This window comes from Haematobia irritans, chromosome 5, assembly GCF_050003625.1.
Source record: "Haematobia irritans isolate KBUSLIRL chromosome 5, ASM5000362v1, whole genome shotgun sequence".
Classification (NCBI taxonomy): Eukaryota; Metazoa; Arthropoda; class Insecta; order Diptera; family Muscidae; genus Haematobia; species Haematobia irritans.
The window spans coordinates 131,759,030-131,782,173 of record NC_134401.1 but is presented as its reverse complement, the minus strand read 5'-3'; the positions used below and the strand labels follow the sequence as shown (position 1 = coordinate 131,782,173).

Genomic DNA, 23,144 nt, shown 5'->3' with positions numbered 1-23,144 from the left:
AAAATTTCCGATAGAAATGAAATGGAGACAAAATTTCCTATAGAAATGAAATTTTGCCAAAATTTCCTATAGAAATGAAATTTTGCCAAAATTTCCTATAGAAATGAAATTTTGCTAAAAATTCTTATAGAAATGAAATTTTAACAAAATTTTCTATAGAATAATTTTTGTTATCAAATTTCCTACACGCAAAGAAAAAAAACGTTTGGAAAACGTGTTTCTTTTGTTAGAGTTTTTTGAATTGCTTCGAAAATTTTAAACTTTTATCACCCAAAAAATTCGTTTGTTAAAAAATCTTTATTTTTTCAATAAAAAAAAGTTATTTTTGAAATAACAACACAGTCCATTTCGTTTATATCAAACACTGTTCTTTTCTGACTTTAGGTCTTTAATAAGACACATTTTACAGTTCAAAATTTAATATATTACAATGTAATGTTGAACATTTTTTCGGAATCTTCGAATATATCTGGAATATATGTAAAAAAACAAAAGCAAAAAAAAAAAAACTTTGGCCGAAGCAGAGATCGAACCCACGACCCTTGGCATGAGAGTCGGACGTAGCTACCACTGCTCCACGGTGCCAAACTAAATGTTTGTTTCTGTTAAATAAACTTTTTTTATTCGGTTCGTGGGCGCCGCAAGCTATGCTATATCAATATAACTTATATGGATATTTATCTATTGATGACCATAACAGGTACATAGCTCAGTGGTTAGTGTGTTGGCTTACAATGTGCATGGTCCGCGGTTCGATTCTCCGTCCAGGCGAAAGGTAAAAAAATTTTAAAAATTTATAAAATCGTATAATTTCTTCTACATTGTTGGTATTACTGGAAAAGGTGTTAAGAACTAAAAATCCTCGTGGATGTGAGAAAGATGTGAGGAACAATGCAATTAGCAAGAAAATAATGTTTTTTTTTTGAGCTAGTCTTTATGAAATTGTTTTTACATCCTGGAAAAGAATAAACGTTTATCACAAAAAGTATATACTTTTCTTCCAAATACACTTCCTTACAGCGAAAAGCAAATGAGATAACAACACCAGTTTGACTGTGATATTAGATTAAGTTAATTATTCTTGCAATTAGTAAATATGTGTTCTATGTCGTGCTGTAATAGTGTCGTATTAATAGACGTATATATTTTTTTGCATAAGTAATTGACTAAAATTGAATATCCAATAAATAAATCATCCCTGATGAGGCTGGAAATAATCCCAGCGAAACGTTGGATGGAAATAATGGAATAATTCAATTCTTGCTTTATTCGCATTTTAAAGTGACCTTGAAAGCCCATTAAAAAACAAAAGCTAATAATTAAGGGAAAAGGTCGATAAACTAAATAAACTTGAGAAACGAACTTTGTTTGTCTAAAATTTCGTTTGGGAGGAAAGAATTATTTTTTTGCGTGTACAGAAAATAAATTTTGACAAAATTTCCTGTAGAAAGAAAATTCTGACAAAATTTCATATTTAAAAAAAATTGATTTCCTCTAGCTACATTTCTCTCATCATCATCTGCACTGAAGATTTGTATCGACCTTAATCGAATTTAATATTTGAGTTTTGTAACAGATTTAACTTTTTCTCTTTTCCCTAAACCATTTCTCGGATTGTTAGTGTTGTAAAGCCTCGGGATTTCCTATATTTTCTTAATTTCTTCCTCTGGTTATGTTAATAGTTTGTTCGTTTGGTTTTCTTGGCTTCTGTTATATTGTAAGGCTAATGATTGGTAACTTTAAAGAAAATTGTCAATGAACTCTAAAACAAACTGGTGAATAACTAAAAAAAAACTTAAAAATAGGGTTTAAAATATTTTCTTTATTCCAATAGACATTGCGTTTGTGCTTAAGTTTAGTTTGGGGCCGAGATACTCTTCAATTGTGATTGATAGATTTTTACAGTAATGACCACAAGGAAACTAATGAAGTTCAATAATTTACTATAATTTCTAAGAGAGAGAGAGAGAGACCTTAATGACTACTTTGGACAAATGGCTGGTGGAAAGTGAATGCGGAAAGTGTTTTTTTGTTTTCTTCAAAATAATTAATGGTTTGTTATGTTACATAATTTTTCCTATTTGTTTTTGTGTGTTTAAAATTTTTTTTTACAGATCTAATTTCAACAAGTGCAAATTAGGCTATGTTTGTTTGAAGAAGAAGCAGAGCATAAACCGATTTACTCTGAAAATATATGAGTAGATAAATATTATTCAGAAAAAAGCTTTCCCAGCTCCAAAGATTTTTCATTTCCTTTAATTATTTTGGCCGAAGAAGCGATGAATTTTGCCCACTTTTTATTACGCAATTCACTTCAATTTACTAATTGGAAGAAATTTCCATGTTGAGTAGAGAAGCAATAGATGGAATATGACATTAAGAGAATACGTACCTTAAAACTTATTACTTTCATACATTAGTCTAAGTTTTGGGTCTCATCATCCAAGGCGTCATGGGTTCAAATCCAATTTCGACCAAAAATACCCACAAGTTTTTCAGCGGTGGATTTTACCCTCCTAATAATCCTGGTCATATTTCTGACTATAACAAAGCTTCTCTAAGGTGTTAATCGTAATGAGAAACGCTGTTCGGACTCGGTTATAACACGGAATTCCCCTGTCATTGAACTAAACATAGAATCAGGCAGCAGCACTCATTGATAAGAAAGAAGTTTACCACTTGTGGTATAACTACTGACACTATTCCTAAACTAATCTAACCATGTTTGCTAATTTTTACTTTATATTGTAACTGCTAAAATACGCGAACAGACCTATTTTTTATATGCATAGATATTTCTTCCTCAATTATCTATTAGCCATTATCCTAATATTTTCAAATCCATGACGATTCATATTTCAGATCATTATCAAATGCAAACAAACGTTATCCATTATAAAATTATTTAAATTGCATTTGGGTTGATTTTGTAGACGATGATGATGATGATGATGTTCATTATCATGTAATGGCATTCATTAAACATTCAACACCCAATGTTGATGTTCTTCTTCTACTCCAATTACCAAGGAAATAATGGATAATCTTTTGGCTCGCAACGCAAATTCCAACCAGACCACCACCACCACCGGACCATTAATAAGGCACTGAAGCCGCCGTTGAAATAGCCACTCTAGCGAAGAATAATCCAGGCAACGGTTTTCCACACTTAAATGGCAAACAAAAGAAATTTATAGTGCAGCAAATAGCAATATAGCCATCCATAATCACACCAGGTAACCCATATGAACCAAAAACAACAACAAAAAAAGTTGAAAGCACATAAAAAGAAAAGTAACATAATTTCATATGTAACGTTTCATTCGTTTTGCAGTGTTTTTTTTGCACTATTAACGAATATTCGTAAATCTAAATGGTATCTGTGGTTAAACTGGAGGTGGGCATGCGCGCATTGTGGACGGCATTGATTAGTCAGTGAGGTTTTATTTTGAATTTCCAACGAATTTTGTTTTCTGAGCAGTTTTTCCACTTGGCTAATTTTTTTTACGCTGTATAGCTGTACGGTATACCAAATATTGATACAAGAATAAATTACAAGGAATTATATTAAGTGTTTTTTTTTTTAGAAATAACCCAACATACCAAAAGGGGAGGAGTTTCTTTTACATTTGAATCATTTTAATGAGGTTATGCGAAATTCAAGATAAATGAATAGTTTTCAATATCTACACCCAGAAAAGGAACATTTTTAAAGAGAAAAATGTTATATTTGAAAGGGAAACATATAACATGTTCGTCGCAACCATGTTATTTTCTCAGAATTTAGCTATCTTATTTCTTATTATTTTATGTTTTGCGTGCAAACAACATTTCTGCGCAAAAACTTTCCATGTTCGCCGTCCAAAAATGATATTTGCTCTTCAACAAGGTTTGAGGTAATTCCATTCCTTCTATGTATGTAAAAATGTAAATTCTTCTGCCCGCACGGACGAAAAAAACTGTTTTTCATATCTTTGGGTGTAAAAATTATATGTTTGGAACTCAACATTTTTAATACAATATTTTTAAGTGAAAGCAAATAATGTTCATAACGTAATATAACATGTTTGCGACATATATGTTAATATGTTAGAACATATTATGTTTGGGACATAAAATGTTTGTAAATATAATATGCTTCGATGCAATCATATATTAATTTAGAAATAGCCTATAAACATATATGTATTTAGAAAGAGATACCTAGAGAGTATGCTGCAAGTAAAATAATGGAATTAAGCAATTGGTGACTTAAAAGTATATATACACTGTTTAATTAAGGGGGAGACTCGGGACGAAAGCTGCAAAGTGCTTGGTGGTTAGGAGGTGCTTTGACCGATGTCTTGAGGGGAAGTGGACTATAATTGGTGATGGTAGAAGACGGCGAAGAACTTCAATGAAAAGAAGAGAGATCAATGCTGGAAACCCTTGCCAGACATAATATCTCACGCAAAAGATATTATGGGCAAATAAGTGGGAAATGAAAAGAGAGTGAGAATTAGGTTTTGTGGTTTATTTATTGGGATGTTTTGTGTGCTCACCTAAGTAAGTCTATGAACCAAGTGAGTGTTAAAAAATTCATGTACCATCCACGAAACATCTTATAAATATTTCAACAATTCACAATAGAGAACAGTGTTTTTACAACTATAAAATTCATGACAATTATTCAATTCAGTATCGTACAAATATTTATGACAAATACACGGATGAAAAAGACTGTTTTTCATATGTTTGGCTATAAACTTTATATGTTTGGAACACAATTTTTTAAACACAATATTTTTGAGTGCAAGCATATAATGTTCATAAACTAGCAAAACATGTTTGGGACATATATGTTAATATGTTAGAACATATTATGTTTGGGACATAAAATGTTTGTAAATATAATATGCTTGGATGCAAACATATATTAATTTAGAAATAGCCTATAAACATATATGTGTTTAGTAGCTTGGAGCGCTATTTAACAGGGAGCGATATTGAATTAAGTTGGTGGTTGTTGCTTGTTATTACAAAATTAACATTTTATTTTTCCTTGGGCAATTGATCAGCTACTTCTTTGATCCTTACAAACTGTGTGGTCCGCTGTTCGAATCCCCGTAAAAAAGGTAAAATTAAAAAAAACTATAGAATTGAATAATTTCTTCTACAATGTTTGTATTACAGAAAAAGGTGCTAAGAACTAAAAAATCTCGTGGAAGTGAGAAAGATGTGGGGGAATATACAATTAGGCAGAAACAAAATTTTGAGCATTCAGGTCGAAAACCTATGTTGTTAGCACCTATATTACCTGTTTATTTTCATAATTCATTATGATTGTAAATATATAAATAAATAAATAAAATTTTGAGCACAATATTGTTTGGGAGAATTTTTTTTAAGCATATAATATTTTTGGGTGCAAAATGCTTCCAAACATATTATATGGTCACATAATAACATATTGTTTTTTGGAAGACAACATTATTGAATTTGGATGCAAAAATACAAAATGTTTGGAACTTAGACTACCCAAACATATATTTTTTAGACCAATATGCTTTCAAACATATTATATATTGGAAGAGATCAAACATATAAATGTTTGGGCAATACCCAAAAATGTATATGCTTGAAGCAAAATATGTTTGGGAGTATATGTTACAGAAGCGATTTTTTGTGAGCGTGTAGTTTTTAAGTCTAAACTATTATGTTTAGACATACACAAAGAAAATTTCATTAAATTTTTTTTCTACCAGTATATGCCTGAGGTGAAAGATAATATGTTTTAACAATATAAACAATATTTTGTTTGGACCAATCCTGGAAATATATATGCTTGAAGCAATATATGTTTGGGATATATGTTACAGAAGCGATTTTTTTTTTGATTGTGCGTATGCAGAACAATTTATTCCCCCATGTTCCGAAATTCGGAATCGAAAATCGCCATAATTTCTTTACACTGAAACTTCAAACTTATTATGATAGTTTATGAACATTATATGCTTGCACTTAAACATAATGTGCCAAAACTTTGAGTTCCAAACAAATAAGTTTTAGACCGAAACATATGAAAAGCAGTCTTTTTCGTGTATCGTGTATCAGTAGCATATCTTGGGTGGGACAGCATTTCTAAGTCCAATTCGACAATGTCAAAAGGTATAGACCAATTCGTTATAATGAAGAAAGATCACTTCAATAAATGAAGACGTTTCGTTTGTTCTGTGGTCTCTGGGATGTACCTGTGGTTTCAATTTGGATTACGCTTAAAACGGGTCAAATACTGATTTGAAATAGTCTCACGATTGCGGTTGTTGTTCGAAGACGATGTAGCCACCCTGTGTCTTTGGCGAATATGCTCAGGACCACTTCCTGAGTCGATTATTCGATGTCGGTCTGTGAACACATTTGTGTACCCAAAGTCTAGGTGGCAGTTTTGGTATAATCGACTTGAAATTATACACAGATATGTGTATAGAACTGAAGTTTTGAAATTTGAGAAAATTTTATACAGAAACAAGTATATACGGCCGTAAGTTCGTATATATATGTACCAAATTTCAGGCGAATCGAATGAAATTTGCTTCTCTTTGAGGCTCCGCATGCCAAATCTGGGGATCGGTTTATATGGGGGCTATATACACGCAAAAAAATAATTCTTTCCTTCCAAACGAAATTTTAGACAAACAAACTTCGTTTCTCATTTGCTTTTCGCTGTAAGGAAGTGTATTTGGGAGAAAAGTATATACTTTTTGTGATAAACGTTTATTCTTTTCCAGGATGTAAAAACAATTTCATAAGGACAAACTAAAAAAAAAAAAATTGCATTTCCCTCTAATTGGATTTTCCCTCACATCTTTCTCACATCCACGATGTTTTTCAGTTCTTAACACCTTTTCCTGTAATACCAACAATGTAGAATAAATTATACGATTTTATAAATTTTAAAATTGTTTTTACCTTTCGACTGGACGGAGAATCGAACCGCGGACCATGCACTTTGTAAGCCAACACACTAACCACTGAGCTATGTATCTGTTATGGTCATCAATAGATAAATATCCATATAAGTTATATTTATATAGCATAGCTTGCGGCGCCCACGAACCGAATAAACAAAGTTTATTTAACAGAAACAAACATTTAGTTTGGTACCGTGGTGCAGTGGTTGCTACGTCCGACTTGCATGCCAAGGGTCGTGGGTTCGATCCCTGCTTCGACCAAAGTTTTTTTTGTTTTTTTTTTTACATATATTCCAGATATATTCGGAAGATTCCGAAAAAATGTTCAACATTACATTGTAGTATATTAAATTTTGAACTGTAAAATGTGTCTTATTAAAGACCTAAAGTCAGAAAAGAACAGTGTTTGATATAAACGAAATGGACTCTGTTGTTGTTTCAAAAATAACTTTTTTTATTGAAAAAATAAAAATTTTGTAACAAACAAATTTTTTTGGTGATAAAAGTTTAAAATTTTCGAAGAAATTCAAAAAACTCTAACAAAAGAAAAACGTTTTCGGTACACGTTTTCCAAACGTTTTTTTTCTTTGCGTGTATAATTATGGACCGATGTGGACCAATTTTTGCACGGTTATTAGAGACCATATACCAACACCATGTACCAAATTTCAGCCGGATCGGATGAAATTTGGTTCTCTTTGAGGCTCCGCAAGCCAAATCTGGGGATCGGTTTATATGGGGGCTATATATAATTAAGGACCGATGTGGACGAATTTTTGCATGGTTGTTAGGGACCATATACTAACACCATGTACCAAATTTCAGCCGGATCGGATGAAATTTGCTTCTCTTAGAGGCCTCGCAAGCCAAATCGGGGGATCGGTTTATATGGGGGCTATATATAATTATGGACCGATGTGGACGAATTTTAGCGTAGTTGTTAGAGACCATATACCAACATCAGGTACCAAATTTCAGCCGCATCGGATGAAATTTGTTTCGCTTGCGATTGCTCGCAAGCCAAATCTGAGGGTCCGTTTATATGGGGGCTATACGTAAAAGTGGACCGATATGGCCCATTTGCAATACCATCTGACCTACATCAATAACAACTACTTGTGCCAAGTTTCAAGTCGATAGCTTGTTTTGTTCGGAAGTTAGCGTGATTTCAACAGACGGACGGACGGTCATGCTTAGATTGACTCAGAATTTCACCCCGACCCAGAATATATATACTTTATGGGGTCTTAGAGCAATATTTCGATGTATTACAAACGGAATGACAAAGTTAATATACCCCCATCCTATGGTGGAGGGTATAAAAAAATAATTTGCTTGTTATTTCATCAAAGTCCATTATGAGCAAGTTCTCGCTTTTTGTGGAAGTAGTAACTTTCCCTTGTTGGTGCACGCTACACCAATTAACACTTTTAACACATTTAAAATTCAAGGGATATTTATTCATCCAAAAAATGTTGCTAATAGGAGGCATCATCCGTTTATTGGATACTATCCAAAAAAAATTTTTTGATGAAAAACTTTTGGCACAAGTGGCAACCGTGAGAATGATCCGTTATCGGCCGATGGTTTTCCTGGTTTTTTGGAATACAACTGGCAAACAAATGGTTGTGTACCACTCAGAATTGACTGTTTAGCTTGGAAGCGTTTCGTGCGCGAGTAACTTTTGTTAGATTTCGCTCATTTTGAAACTTTCGCACTCATACGCGTAAATCCACGATTCATCACTTGTTACGATGTCTTAGAAGTGTGTAGATGCATCGCGATCGTATTTTTGGATCATTTCTTTCGACCGATCGAGCCTTTTTCTTGAACGTTGTACAAATTGCATGGGATCCAACGCAAACAAAATTATTTAACGGTCAAATCTTCATGCAATATTGAATGCATGCTGATTCCACTAATACCTAATATTGTCTCAATCTCACGATAAGTCACATGACGATCTTGCAATATCAGTTGGCACACAACATCAATGGTTTCCGTAACAACAACTGACCACCTTTAAGAAATTTGATTTGAAGTGAACTACGACCTCGGTTGAATGGTGAATTCAACCATCGATAAACACTGGTCCTTGAGTCGTTGAGTTAATTCACTTCGAAAATTGTAAAAAAAATAATCGCACGAAAATGTTCACTACTTATAGATGAATTTTTTAGGTTACTGTAGACAAGACAAATTGCGCTTGTATGCCAAAACGTTCTCAGTACATAACAGGTTGGCTGATAAGTCCCCGGTCTGACACATAGGTGGCGTCGCTAGTATTAAATGCATATTATTTTTATATAATACCAACCTTCAAATGATTCGAGTCAAAATTTGACGTCTGTAAGTCAATTAGTTTGTGAGATAGAGCGTGTTTTGTGAAGCAACTTTTGTTATTGTGAAAAAATGGAAAAAAAGGAATTTCGTGTTTTGATAAAATACTGTTTTCTGAAGGGAAGAAATACGGTGGAAGCAAAAACTTGGCTTGATAATGAGTTTCCGGACTCTGTCCCAGGGAAATCAACAATAATTGATTGCAAATTCAAGCGTGGTGAAATGAGCACGGAGGACGGTGAACGCAGTGGACGCCCGAAAGAGGTGGTTACCGAAGAAAACATAAAAAAAATCCACAAAATGATTTTGAATGACCGTAAAATGAAGTTGATCGAGATACCAGAGGCCTTAAAGATATCAAAGGAACGTTTTGGTCATATCATTCATCAATATTTGGATATGCGGAAGCTCTGTGCAAAATGGGTGCCGCGCGAGCTCACATTTGACCAAAAACAACAATTCTAAGCGGTGTTTGCAGCCGTTAACTCGTAATACACCCGAGTTTTTCCGTCGATATGTGACAATGGATGAAACATGGCTCCATCACTACACTCCTGAGTCCAATCGACAGTCGGCTGAGTGGACAGCGACCGGTGAACCGTCTCCGAAGCGTGGAAAAACTCAAAAGTCGGCTGGCAAAGTAATGGCCTCTGTTTTTTGGGATGCGCATGGAATAATTTTTATCGATTATCTTGAGAAGGGAAAAACCATCAACAGTGACTATTATATGGCGTTATTGGAGCGTTTGAAGGTCGAAATCGCGGCAAAACGGCCCCATATGAAGAAGAAAAAAGTGTTGTTCCACCAAGACAACGCACCGTGCCACAAGTCATTGAGAACTATGGAAAAAATTCATGAATTGGGCTTCGAATTGCTTGCCCACCCATCGTATTCTCCAGATCTGGCCCCCAGCGGTTTTTTTCTTGTTCTCAGACCTCAAAAGGATGCTGGCAGGGAAAAATTTGGCTGCAATGAAGAGGTGATCGCCGAAACTGATGCCTATTTTGAGGCAAAACCGAAGGAGTACTACCAAAATGGTATCAAAAAATTGGAAGGACATTATAATCGTTGTATCGCTCTTGAAGTTCCCCTATGCTGAATAATAAAAACGAATTTTGACCAAAAAATGTGTTTTTCTTTGTTAGACCGGGGACTTATCAGCCAACCTGTTATAACTTCAAAAATGTCGAGCTTTACGATAGAGCTGTCAGTTGGCAGATTGCAACATTAGGGTTGTCCAACCGCGCCATATAAAGCAACCCTCCCATCTAAACCAGCAAACACTTTTAGCTTATATTTGGTGTATACCACACCAAACACTTTTAGCTCATATTTGGTGTATACCACAACGATAGCAGTATTTTCCATAAACTGAAAAATCTTATTTGTAGCAATATCCAAAAGATAAAATCTCATCCAAATATTGTAATTATAATAAGAAATGAAGACTAATAAAGACGATTTAAAAAATTGAAATTGAAAAAATAAACTGGATCCAGATATGTCGGAAATATGTCGGAAATGTTTCCCACTTATGTTATTTTGATCAAATGTTTGACTAGTGTGACTATACCCTTATAACCCACCATTTCTATAAAAATTCCGAATATTTTTTTAAGTTACGAGTATATTGTTTGGTCCATTGGTTGTTGGAAGAAACTCTTATTGCAGACATCATTTTTCTAACGAAGGTTATTTGGTACAATATGATTTGTTGATGCCAATACTAATAATGTAGAGGAATTGATGATTGGCATTGACGATGGCATAGATGGTTGTAGCCGTATTGCTACTATAATCAACGCCTAAAGAAAAAGAAGTGAATTGGAAAAATTACTCATATCATAGGGGATTACCTCTTGCTTAGCTAACACGATCCATCAAGTGAACGAATTCAAGAAAAATGTATTGATCAGATGATTTTGTTCACCTCTCATTTGGTATATGTACGAATGGTATAACCAGCTGAAGAATTTTTATTGTTTGATATATCATTATTACACTGGAATGTATATCTTTTCAGGAGGATATTTGATTTGGGAAAATATAAATTGAGATGTTGAAAACAGGTGCAGATAATTATAGCCCAAAGAATAAATGAAAAGTATATCGAAGAATTTGAAGTGTTTTTTTTTTTTTTTTTGGAATACCTAATGATAATCCATTAAAAGGATATCGATAGCCTCAACGTGCTAGTGTTTATACACATAAGTTTATAACTTTATTATAATTTGTAATTATACGAGTAGTAAATATATTGCTCAGCTTAGTTTAGAATTAATTTTAAATGAGTTTTCATTAGATATAGATTTAATTACATTTGACTAATTGAAATTGAATATTAAAACATAAAAAAAATAAATTATTTAAATATTAATTTATCTCTAAAATAAAATTATTATACTACGAATATAAGTCTTAATTATTAATCAAAATATATTTTTTTTATTTTTCAGAATTTATCCTACCTTATCGTATGTAAGTATTTCTTACCAGAAATTATTCTAGAGTTATAAGTTTAAATATATCATGCTAAAGGTTTTTTGTTTTTAATATTTAACCATACTAAAGGCTACAAAGTACTGATACGTAACAGTGTTTTTTGGTGAAATCGTATGCATCTTCAATGCTAATTAATTGTTTCCCTCATTTCATGCATGGGTCTAGACGAATTTATTCTTCTGTGCTGGATATATTTTTCCATCTTTGTTTCTGTTTTTTATTCCAAGTGGTTTCCATGATACAAATCTTTTGCGATCTGCAACTGTTTTCCATGAAGGCATACATTTCATTGTTTGTTTTTTCTTCTGTTGTTGCGATGATGATGATTTTCATCGTTAGTTCCGAACATTTAAGTTGGAATTAAAACACATTCAATTAACCATATAAAAATATTATGCCATTGCAAATGAAACGTTTTATGTAGACATAGGAGGGAGGTTCACAATTCACAATTGTGGAATAAGAGTGAGTGCAGAATCTGACATACAGAGTGGCTGCCATGTAATGCAACTAAGTAAAGCTCCAATTTTTTCTCCTTTTTGTAATTTTATTGTTCAAATCCAAAAAAAAAAATGAAAATAAAAAGTTTTTGTCTTTACATTAATGATTTCGGTATTGATTCCAAGCCAAAGAAGCGGATAATTGAAGTAATGATGCATTTAAGACACAATTCTCTTTTAAATAAGAGTTTTGAGTACTTGTTTTTGGGAAAAGAAATTTTAAATTATTCGTTTTTTCAGCCTTTTTCGTCATGTGCTTTCAAAGTCCATTAAAAAGGTATTAAATTCAGACTCGACTTCAAGTCGAAACTATGCTACGTTTCAACTAAAAAATGTCTTTAAAATTAAGTATTGAAAAACATTTCCTATTTTTGAAAGTTTCTTCTTGGTTTTCTTTGAAGTTAAGCTACAAAAAAATCAAAAACAATTAAAGGCAATTTCATTAATTTGGAAGAATTTTTCATAATTGTTAAAGCCAAGTTGACCTTAGCTCAACAAAATTTTCTTTCATGTCAAGATATTCATTTTAAATCGAGTCACCATAACTATAAGGACAAAACAACTTCATTGGTTAGGTGAGGTTAGGTTGTAGAGAATGACATACATTTTTGTGTTGAAATTGATGTCCACTTAGACCAGTATAGGTCCATTGTGATTCCTCGATGTGATCTTTCCACCTTCTTCCTTCCGATGCGGTCCGCTTTGTACCAGAGCTTCCTCCTGCTCGTTCTCTTTGAAAGAAATCTCAGAACAACCAACCAGAGGCCCTGATGAATGCAAGTATATCCCTTAAGCTGCACTCCCGCAGATCAGTGAGAGCCTGAAAGAAAACGGAGCCCAGTATCTTGGTTCTTCTAAAGGATAAAGCTGGACACTGCCACAGGAAGTGGTACGAGTCCTCCGTAACTTCCAGGTTCCAGGCACCATCTACAGATATCATCGTCTTTAAGTCCTATTCTTACCATGTGTTTCCCAAGTGTGTTATGTCCTGTTATGATACCAATCAGTGGCCGCAATTCTTCTCTGTTCATCGACATCAAAATTTCGCAGTTCCTACGTTTCTTTTCGTCCCATATCAACTTGGTTTGCTCGCAACCAATCGAAGAAACCCAGCGTCTTCGCCATAAGGAGCAACCGTGGTGCAATGGTTAGCATGCCCGTCTTGCATACACAAGTTCGTGGGTTCGATTCCTGCTTCGACCGAACACCAAAAATTTTTCAGCGTTGGATTAACCCACCTCAGTAATGCTGGTGACATTTCTGAGGGTTTCAAAGCTTCTCTAAGTGGTTTCACTGCAATGTGGAACGCCGTTCGGACTCGGCTATAAAAAGGAGGTCCCTTGTCATTGAGCTTAACATGGAATCGGACAGCACTCAGTGATAAGAGAGGAGTTCACCAATGTGGTATCACAATGGACTGAATAGTCTAAGTGAGCCTGGGCTGCCACCTAATCTAACCTAACCTTCGCCATAGTTCGTCATATTTTACCTCTATCCTAAGAAGACAGTGGAGGAAAAACGTCCGCTAGGACATTATTCGTTCCACGAGCGTCCTCCTTAGCCAACACATCCGCTTCCTCATTTCCTATTATCCCATAGTGCCCAGCACAGAGTTATATTATGCTGTTCAGTGAGAACCTTGAGTTCTCTACGACAGCGGCTGACTACCTTACACCTTATGTCAGCACTGCACAATGCCTGTATAGCTGCTTGACTGTCGATGAAGAAGCTGATATCGCTTCTGAATAACGGCCTCATCAACAGCGACTCAGCAGCCTTTGAGATCGCAGAAATCTCAGCCTGAAAAATACTGCAATCACTATCTAGCGTGTAAGAACTCCCTTATTTCTAGTTCACTGACCGTTCCTTCCTCCATCTTCGACCCGTCCGTATACATGTTCAGGGTTCCGAAGGGTATCCTCCTGTCTTCCCACACCTCTATACCTCGTATAATGTATGTCGGTTTGTTATGATAAGCATGCTCTGTGGCCATATGGTCCGTCTCTCTATACTGCCCGGCCAGAATCTCAGTATGCCTGCAGGCTGTCCTCTCCAGCGTGTTCAAGCTCTTAAGTCTCAGAAGTGTCAGTTCCGCCGTCTTCCTTACGTGTAAATCGAGTGGGATAACTCCCATCAGTACCTCCAAAGCGGCAGTGGCTGTGGTCCTCATTGGAAAGTTTATTGACTTTTGGACAAGGAAATCAACATTATATAAGATAAATACGTCTTCTATGCTAAGCAAAATTCGGACATTAAATCCTCTTAAGTCTCAGAAGTGTCAGTTCCGCCGTCTTCCTTACGTGTAAATCGAATGGGATAACTCCCATCAGTACCTCCAAAGCGGCAGTGGCTGTGGTCCTCATTGGAAAGTTTATTGACTTTTGGACAAGAAAAAAACTTATATCAGAAATACGTCTTCTATGTTAAGCAAAATTCGGACATTAAATCGTCAGCCTTACGACAACATTTTTTTCTCAATGTACGCTCTACGAAAGTTGCTCTGCGGTATTTTGGCCCATTCTCGGCAAAGTGCCGCCTTGAGATGATCGACTCTTTTGTATTTTTTAATATCATTCTTACTCTCCAAAATACCGCAAGCGCAAAAGTCCAACGAATTGAGATCTGGAAATTTTGGAGGCCGTTGTGTGGTAGAAATGAAGCGAGGAACCTCCTTTTGAAGCCATTTTTGGTTGATGCGTATTGAGTGCGATGATGCTGAGTTCTTTTGGAAAGTTCATAGTCTGTGGCCGACGCTGTACGAGAGTTGCTCTGCGGTATTTCGGACCATTCCCCGCGATGCACCGTCTTAAAATGATCGACTCTTTTGTATTTTTTAATGTCATTCTTACTCTCCAGGTGCTAAAGTCCAACGCATTGAGATCCAGAAATTTTGGAGGCAGTTGTGTGGTAGAAATGAAGTGAGGAACCTCATTTTGAAGCCATTCTTGGTTGACGCGTGCTGAGTGCCATGGTGTTGAGTCCTTTGGTATGTCTATAGTTTGCGGCCGAAATTTTAGTCTGCTCATGGCTTCAATACTGTCTTAAGGACATCTTTACGACAATATTCGACACTTTTTTGACGATGAATACGAGCTGAGAACGGCCTTCCGCCGTTACGGCGGCCCACACCATTTCCATCGGCAGCGCTAGATTTCTGGAGGCCAATCGAAGGTGGAAATTTACAGCTGACCTCTTTGTAAAACCGATCATTTTGTTTGTTCACAAACTGGCCACTTTCGTGCAAGCGAAACAATTTCTTGGCTCTTTCCAGTCTAACGTTTTTTGTGCATCGGTGAGCTTTTCCACATTTTGGAACTTCTAAGTTACGTTTTTAATATGTGTTGCAACCGTTCTCGCGATATTACCAGTTCACAAGGAAATTGTCTTCCACTGTGGCTTGGATTTCTATCAAATCTGACCTTCAATTTCCGGATATTTTCTAGCGTTTTTCAGCCACTTTTTGGACGCGATCCAACACCGCTGGAGGGCTCTAATGACAGCCACTTGGTTGGTTTTCCCATCACAAATAACTCTATTTCTGAATGTAATAAATCAAAATGCTTTTGTAAGCTTGTAAAAATTAAAATGAATTGCCACTGGAATCATCTGACCGCTATCAGACAAGAGTTTTAGAAATTATTAGAACCTAGTTGCAATACATATTAGCAAACCCTGTAGTATTGCACTCGCACTGAAAAAATATTTGCCTGATACTAAAGACCTGATTTGCAACCTAAATTTTAGGATATGCAATTTACAAAATATTAAAGACAAATTTCTTTACAAAATATTAAAGACAAATTTCTTTAAAATAGTGCAATTTTAATTAAAATAATGCAATTTTAATTAAAATAAAGTTTAAATTTTTTGCTTCAAAATATTTTCCATTAAATTTAGGACACAAATTTTGGAAATTTGCGTCGCTCCGTTAAAGTCACATGTCTTTGAACCAAGGCAACATTTCCTTAAAGTATGGAAACACATTTTTGATTTAAAGAAATCATCCTTAAATTAACTGAAATATTGAATCTTTAAATTTAAGATAAAAACGCTTCGAACATAGGCTAAGACTTGTTCTGGGGATTTAGCAACTTTGGTTTAAAGTTTTTTTGGAATTAAGAAATTGCTGTTTACTATGAAGTATCTGTTATAATTTGGATTTTTAAACTGGAATTTGTATGTACGTGAATATTAATATGCAGCGATTAGAGAATGAAAATTCGTTAAATGAGTTCTGCATACACACAAAAAAAAAAAATTCTGATTCAATCACGAAATTAATTGATCCAATTAATTTTTTAATTGAAATGTCTTCAATCACAGAAATGATAATATCAATTAAAAAATTAATTGATCCAATTAAAAAATTAATTGATCCAATTAAAAAATAAATTGATACTATTAATTTTTGTGATTGATTTTTGTTTCAATTAAAAAATTTGTTGATTCAATTAAATTTTTAATTGAATATTTTTTAAAACTCAATTAAAATTTTAATTGGAAAATTTTTCGTGAATTTTTTTTCTGTGTACTAATTTTAATTTTATTGGTCCGAAACTTAACGCCAGATAGGTCGCTAAAATTTTGTTTTTATTTTAAAGAAGCCGCATATTTGGCTGGGAATCAATACCAAAATCCTTAAGGGAAGGTCAAAATATTTGAATCCAAGTAAACTTTTTTTTTGAGAGGATTATTTGTTAAAACACTGATCCAGAATCTGTAATCTTAACGAGATTTTGGGTGAAAATGTGTAAAAAAATAAGTCAGAAAGAGTCGCAGTGAAACAAAAAATCTGGCATTTAGTGGCACAAAAGTATCAATTGGGGAATTTGTTACCAAAGCTAACACTGACAACAACCCAATGATTCAAACCCAGAAAGAGTGTGCATGACCCATGGCATAATCCCTCGTAGTTCCGTTCATCTTTATCTTATAAAAAATCGTTAAGAAGTTAGATGACAATACAATGCAGCCTTTAGACAATATCTGTTTAATTACACCGACTCCCAAATACTTTCACCCTTGACTAGCTAGAAACTCTTCATGGTTAATAAAAAATCAAAAAATAAAACTTCAAATTTCTAATTAGTTATACAAACTATAAAGAAATGTAATTTTCCCCGATCTTAGAAGAAAAAGAAAAAACCCGCGCCACATAGAACTAACCACCTTTAGGCCATTTAAATTAAATTCTTTGACTTTGTGTAACTCTTTCATGTTGCCTCTTTATAGTCGATTCGTGGTGAATGGTGATACTAAAATTTCCTTGACTTTTAGCATCATCCATGATGTTCACACATTCCCTAGAGACATGGGAGGCCAACTCGTTGGCATCTTGGTAATGTAACTACATTGGGTGGCTAGCTACCTGGGTGTAAGATTAACATAAAACGTGTGCCACATAATCCAGCCAATCATATGGTTGATGGTGGTGACACCACCACCATACCCCCGAAACATGCAGTAGCTGCAGTTGTAAAAAGAAAATCCTCAAAGAATTCAACACCCAACATCATCAGATCGCAATGATCGTAAAACAATAATGAAAATGGTTATACAAGTATATGTTGGCTATAACAATAAAAAAATGCTCGTATATTCATTTCGGGTTAATAAATTCCAGGGAAAATAATAAATACTAATATAAACAATGGTCCATGGAAAACGAAGAAACAAAAAAAAAATTGGCTGCATTATTTATTTGCTAATATTTCTATTCACCTTTTTGCTACCGGTCTGTATGTTTTTTGTTTGCCAGCTTGAATCTAGCTACTATTAATGCCTGAAGCTTTGTTTTCAAATACTCCTATCTTGGAAAATAATCTCACATCTGAAAATTAAAGAAACATTTTCATATGGACTGAAAGAAACTTCCCTTGCAATTGTTTTTTTTTTTTTTTTTGGTTTATGGTTCATTTGTGGCAACGACACAATGACTTAGAAATCTATTGAAATTGGAGTATTTATTTCCATAGAGACAAGATGATGCGAAATGTAGATCAATGCTAGATTAGCCTCGTATCACATAAATTGGGATTAAATTAATTCAAGATATGCAAAAAAATGCCAGCATTTTCAGTCCATGTTTGACACAGTTTTGTTAAAATTTAGGATTCATGGTAATGTAGATGATTTTTAGGGTAACAGAAGTGAAAAATGAAATTTTAATTTAAAGAACACTTAAAAAAGTGTACTTGGATCCAAAGATTTTGACCCTCTCTTAAGGATTTTGTTATTGATTCCGACCCTAGGTTAGTTAGGTTATGTGGCAGCCCGATGTATCAGGTCCATTGTGTTACCACAGTGGTGAACTTCTCTCTTATCACTGAGTGCTGCCCGATTCCATGTTAAGCTCAATGACAAGGGACCTCCTTTTTATAGCCGAGTCCGAACGGCGTTCCACATTGCAGTGAAACCACTTAGAGAAGCTTTGAAACCCTCAGAAATGTCACCAGCATTACTGAGGTGGGATAATCCACCGCTGAAATACATTTTGGTGTTCGGTCGTAGCAGGAATCGATCCCACGACCTTGTGTATGCAAGGCGGGCATGCTAACCATTGCACCACGGTGGCTCCCTAAGATGCGGCTTCTTTAAAATAAAGACCTTTTTTAGCGACCTATCTGGCCTTAAATCTAGGATCAATAAAATTAATTAATTTATTTATTTTATTTACACGGCTAATAGCAGCCGGGACATTACAAAATATAACTTCTCAATTCAATTAAATATAATTCTATATTTCAAGTGGGCAAGATGGGCCCTAAAGGGTGATACGGTCAATTTGGTCAATATAAACTTGACGTATTTCTTTCAATTTTGGATTTAAAAAACCTGAACACCCCTCATTTTGAAGGTGTGTGTGTGTAGAATGTTGCTCCTATTTTGATTTTGGAATTCACTTTTCAGTTGTCAAAATGCCGTCCAAGCAAGAAGAGCAGCGTATCAAAATTTCGCTCGCGCATCTCGAAAATCCGAGCTATTCGCACGCAAAGCTGGCAAAATCGCTAAAAGTTGCCAAATCAACCGTTACAAATGTAATTAAAGTGTTTGGGGAACGTTTGTCGACGGCCAGGAAGTCTGGATCGGGGGGAAATCGAAAACCGGGAGCCGCTGAGACGACAAAGAGAGTTGCCGGTAGTTTCAAGCGAAACCCTAACCTCTCTCTCCGATATGCCGCAAATAAGCTGGGTGTATCGTCTACAACCGTACATCGAGCCAAAAAACGAGCCGGACTATCGACTTACAAGAAGGTAGTGACTCCAAATCGCGATGATAAACAAAATACGACGGCCGAAGCGCGATCCCGGAGGCTGTACACGACGATGCTGACGAAGTTTGACTGCGTGGTAATGGACGACGAAACCTACGTCAAAGCCGACTACAAGCAGCTTCGGGGACAGGAGTTTTATACGGCAAAAGGAAAGGGAAAGGTAGCAGATATTTTCAAGCACATAAAACTGTCAAAGTTCGCAAAGAAATATCTGGTTTGGCAAGCCATCTGTACCTGTGGCTTGAAAAGCAGCATTTTCATAGCTTCCGGGACTGTCAACCAAGAAATTTACGTGAAAGAGTGTTTGAATAAACGTCTGCTGCCTTTCCTGAAGAAACACGGTTGTTCCGTACTGTTCTGACCGGATTTGGCATCTTGCCATTACGGTAAAAAGGCCATGGAGTGGTACGCCAAGGACAAGAACCCTCCCAACACGCCAGAGCTCCGCCCAATTGAGAAATACTGGGCTATTGTCAAGCGGAACCTAAAGAAGACCAAAAAACTGCTAAGGACGAGCAGTACTTCAAGGCAAACTGGCTTTCTGCGGCGAAGAAGGTGGACAAGGTGGCTGTACAAAATCTGATGGCAGGTGTCAAGCGTGAGGCCTGGCAATTCGGATTTGGAAAAGCGAAAGCCTAACTGAGTATTTTTCCTGAATTTTATACTAATTTAACTTGAAAAAGAAATTTAATTCGATTTTTTAAATAAACGATTTCACCGATTTACACGCGTTTTCCCTTGACCGTATCACCCTTTATAGGCCAGTAAGGACCACAGCTAGTCAGAAGGGACTCCCAAGCTAGTTATTCGAAATGGGTTAGTTTTACACGCAAAAAGTGAACTCTCTATTTCACTAAAGCCATATTATTTATATTAGTTCATAGAATCATTTTGTTTGGAAAAAGTTTATTTTAGTCAAATAATTTTTTGCGTATGGTAGTTAAATGAACTAAAAAACGGGAAAAAGTTATACACAAATAAAGCATAAAGATTTCCTAATTTCGTATTTCTTACAAAATAGTTTATTATTTCTTTAAATTTGTAAATTTTACCAAAAATGTGTCCATCGTGAACTTCGTATGTCACTAAAGACATTCTTGCAATTTTGAACTCCAAGACTTCTCTTAAAACTACAAAATTTTCTTTAACTACTGAAAAAATTTAGTTATGTCTAATAAATTTTCTTGAATTTGTCGAAAAATATTTACTTATTTTTGCCATAGCGGAGTGATGCCAGCGCTTGTAATACCGTTTAGTTAAAATTTTCTAAAAAAGTTCCAAATTTTCTAAAATTAATCGAAAGTTATCTTTCCTGGTAGGTTCACTGTTTTTGCAGTGTAGGATTCAGATCTCATTTATCGAATTTTCATTTTCTTTTCGCGCTATATTAATAAAGCTATTCACGTACAAACAAATGCCAGTTTAAAAATCCAAATTATAACGGATTCTTCAAAGTAAAAAATGGATTGGGTGAAAATGTATATTTTCCATGCGTTACCAGAAAGATGGGAAAAAGTACACGCAAAGAAAAAAAAACGTTTGGAAAACGTGTACCGAAAACGTTTTTCTTTTGTAAGAGTTTTTTGAATTGCTTCGGAAATTTTAAACTTTTATCACCAAAAAAATCGTTTGTTTCTAAATTTTTATTTTTTCAATAAAAAAAAAGTTATTTTTGAACAACAACGCAGTCCATTTCGTTTATATCAAACACTGTTCTTTTCTGATTTTAGGTCTTTAATAAGACACATTTTACAGTTCAAAATTTAATATACTACAATGTAATGTTGAACATTTTTTCGGAATCTTCCGAACATATCTGGAATATATGTAAAAAAAAAAACAAAAAAAAAAAACTTTGGTCGAAGCAGGGATCGAACCCACGACCCTTGGCACGCAAGTCGGACGTAGCAACCACTGCTCCACGGTGCCAAACTAAATGTTTGTTTCTGTTAAATAAACTTTGTTTATTCGGTTCGTGGGCGCCGCAAGCTATGCTATATAAATATAACATATATGGATATTTAGCTATTCATGACCATAACAGGTACATAGCTCAGTGGTTAGTGTGTTGGCTTACAAAGTGCATGGTCCGCGGTTCGATTCTCCGTCCAGGCGAAAGGTAAAAAAAATTTCCAAATTTATAAAATCGTATAATTTCTTCTACATTGTTGGCATTACAAGAAAAAGGTGTTAAGAACTAAAAAACCTCGTGGACGTGAGAAAGATGTGAGGGAAAATGCAATTAGCAAGAAAACAATGTTTTTTTTTTTTGAGTTTGTCTTTATGAAATTGTTTTTACAAGCTGGAAAAGAATAAACGTTTATCACAAAAAGTATATACTTTTCTTCCAAATACACTTCCTTACAGCGTAAAGCATATGAGAAACGTTTGCTTTTCGCTGTAAAATTTCGTTTGGGAGGAAAGAATTATTTTTTTGCGTGTAGTTGCAATCGATGGCCAATACTTCGATTGATCAGCCTGCTACAATTTATTTCGGAATAAATTATATTAATTTTCAATTTATGCTCCCAGTATAAGTGATTATTTATATTATAATAGTATTTTATTATTATTAGGTAGTTGGTATTATATCTTACATCTTGGGTTATAATTCTCTAGAAAGAATAGACATTCTTTGTATCCCAATATAATTTTACTCTGAAAATTGGCGTCCTGCAGCATCTTTGTTGTTTATTTCCCACCAAAAATGTTTGATATTAGCAATCAACATTATTGCAGCTAACATAATACATTCAAATCATAATACATAAAATCGAATAAAATATTGCCAAGAATTTGACCTATTCCTTCCTCATAAAAGAGAAAGAGAAAGTACCCTAGGCACTTTAACCATTTGTATTAAAACTACATTTCTTTCCGCAATTTATTTATGGCTTTTGTGCAACAACATTCCTAACATAATAGGGCAATAGATAATTAACATTGTGATTGTTATTAATAACTGCAGCAAATGATGCATTTTTGCAGATAGTCTTCCCTTTATCTATTCCATCCGGTAATTGGTGACTGGCTAAGAAAAAAATTCAAAGGAATTTTAGCAAAAAAAAAAAAACACTTCGTTTTTTTTCATTTGAGGTCATTGGCTAACATTCATCCGAAACATCATTAAAACGAAATAAATGTCTGGTACAAGAGCAAGTTGCTACCTAGCTACCTGCCACATGTGGTGGCATAATCTTACTGACCAACAATTACAATGGCATGGCAGGAGCAACAACAATATGGTATGGCCAGTCAAATTGCCATGATCAGAAATTATGTTGCTACTGCCTCAATGCTGCAATTGGTTGGCAAATTGAGCAACTGTTGTTTGTTATAACGAAAACGGACCGAAAAGAGCAACCACGTTTTGTTGTACCACATTTATGAGCTCTATAATTATAAACAAATTACTCATTGTCTTATTGCGGTTCGCTTGGTTGTTGTGTTACTGTGACTCTTATGTTGCCACAATTGTTATTATTTCATTAATATATGATTTGGACAATTATTACTGAACTACTGTTAAGTGGTGGCAGTGGCAAATATCGGCTGATGAATGCAACATTTACCTTGGAG

General features: G+C 34.8%; 1 protein-coding gene across 1 annotated transcript in view; it reads left to right on the top strand.

The window, feature by feature from the left end:
• conu (Rho GTPase-activating protein conundrum) overlaps window positions 1-23,144 on the top strand; it is a 372,761-nt gene that overhangs the window by 109,177 nt on the left and 240,440 nt on the right. The window contains exon 3 of the mRNA XM_075313922.1: window positions 11,747-11,768. The gene's annotated coding sequence lies outside the window, so the exon portion shown is untranslated. The remainder of the gene's footprint in view (window positions 1-11,746; window positions 11,769-23,144) is intronic.